Here is a 2,058-nt window from a genome sequence, read left to right as displayed (position 1 = left end):
GATGATTGTCCTTAGCAAGCATACAATCTACCTGGACAAACAAGACTTGCAGAAACAAAATCACACTAAAAATGTAACTAATATTTAAAGCTCATGATTCCCAGGCACTTTTTTAGAACCCGATAAACGGATTCTAAATTTTGCTGGGGAGCCACAACTCTTCCTCGTTGACTCGTGGGGCACTCTTAGTGGAGGCTGCCTGGAGTTGGGTGGGCTGGAGATGCAGGTACATGTGAAGATTTCTGGGCAGCTTAGTGGGGAAACCATTGGGTCACCTTGCCCTCATCTTGACCTATCCTGTATCAGCGAGGGAGAGCATCCAAATGAGCAAGAGAGCACAGTGGAACAATACCTGGAGAAGGCATGTTATTCATACTCAGGCTCATACCAGCAGCTTATAGCTTATACCAGCTGGTGCCTGCTGGCCCTAGTGAGGACGAAGCTGTGCCTCCAAGCAAGCAAAGCAAAAAGAGTTTGTGCATGAATCGTAACAGGCTGAGCATCCTCAACATAGGAGGAGGAACAACATGGCTGTGGAAAAAAAAAAAAAAACTGGTTGAAAAGCAAGCAGAAGGCAGAGTATATGCTGCACAGAGGAAATCAGCTCAAAGAAGGGAATGAACGGCTGGAAGCAAAATTTAGATTGCTGACTAAGGAATTAAGTGTACTGAAAGATTTGTTTCTTGAGCATGCACACAACCTGTCAGAGAACATGCAACCCAGTAGCGCTGAAAATACAACAACTTCTGATAGTGCAGGACAGTAGACCTCATACTGTCCACACTTCCCAACTTGTGGTGTGACCACCTACCTACACCCCTCGTATCAATGGCTGAACACTGTCCTATTCCATTATTCAAAGATCCACTCAAGGTTGTTTTCTAGGATAAGCACTGAAGACTAGTTAGCTAAAAATATTAGGCATGTGATTTGAAGATCTAGTTTTAAGTGATAGGGTTTTTTTTTTTTTTTGAAGGGATAAAAGAAAATTTTAAGATATATGAGGTGGGGGAAAGCCCGGGACCATGATGTTCTTAATGAATCCTTACTTCCCAAGTAAAAAATTAAAAAATAAAATAAAATAAAATTCAAAAAAATCAACTTCATTGGGAAGAATGGATAAGAACCGACTAGAAAAAACTGAAAAGCATAACAAGCAGTGATTAGGAACGGGGAGTACTTATACTATCAGTTATCTAGAAGAACTAGAAGACCATTGCTGTAATCAAAAGTCAGAATACCATTGCTGTATCAAAAAGGATAGATAATAGACACTGATTCAAGAATGTGTGTGTGTGTGATAAAACTGGCATTTAAAATTGGTGGAAAAAGATTTATATTGAATATCAATAAATTCTTGGGAAATAATGACAGATGCTTCACCACAAGTCTCAGATGAACCAGAGGTTAAATGTAAAAATGAATAGAAGAAAACACAGGTGAATATTTATGTCATCTTTGGTGTGGGGAAGGTCTTTTCTATAGCAAAAAGCCTAGACAATTATAGCCTATAATGATAGAAAAAGTAGATCAGTGGTTGCCTGGGGCCAGGGGTAGAGGTGGGGACTATCTGGAAAGGTGACAACTATAGGGTTCTGAGAACAACAAGAGTGTTATCCCCAGTGTGCAAACACACCTCAAGTCAGCCTGTGTGTACCTCCTAATCTTCCATTGGCCAAATCAAGTCGCATGGCCAAAACAGATTTGAGGATTGGAGAAACAGATTTCAAGTCTTGACAATAGACAAATACTGTGTGGACAGGTTTTGCTCTCTACCACATATTGTTAAATAATAAACTTTAGAAACCATATGAATTTTCAACAATAGGGAAGCAAAAGGTAATTCAACCATACAATGGGCAATGCGTGCTTTTTTTGAGGGAGGTAGGGCAAACAGAGACAGCGGGAGAGAGAGAGAATCTTAAGCAGGCTCTGTCCTCAGCTCAGGCGTATATGAGGCTCCAGCTCACAACCCTGAGATTGTGACCAGAGCAGAAATCCGGAGTTGGAGGCTTAATGGAATGAATCAGCCAGGTGTCCCATATGTGTGATGTTACA

At 40.8% G+C, this 2,058-nt stretch overlaps 1 pseudogene; it reads left to right on the top strand.

Annotated features, from left to right (window-relative positions):
• Positions 1–251: 251 nt before the first annotated feature.
• On the top strand, positions 252–766 carry LOC122900069 (annotated as a pseudogene).
• The last annotated feature ends 1,292 nt before the right edge of the window (positions 767–2,058 follow it).

Source organism: Neovison vison, chromosome 1 (assembly GCF_020171115.1).
Source record: "Neovison vison isolate M4711 chromosome 1, ASM_NN_V1, whole genome shotgun sequence".
NCBI classification, from domain to species: domain Eukaryota; kingdom Metazoa; phylum Chordata; class Mammalia; order Carnivora; family Mustelidae; genus Neogale; species Neogale vison.
The sequence above is the reverse complement of the archived record's forward strand: the minus strand, read 5'-3'. Positions and strand labels throughout refer to the sequence as shown.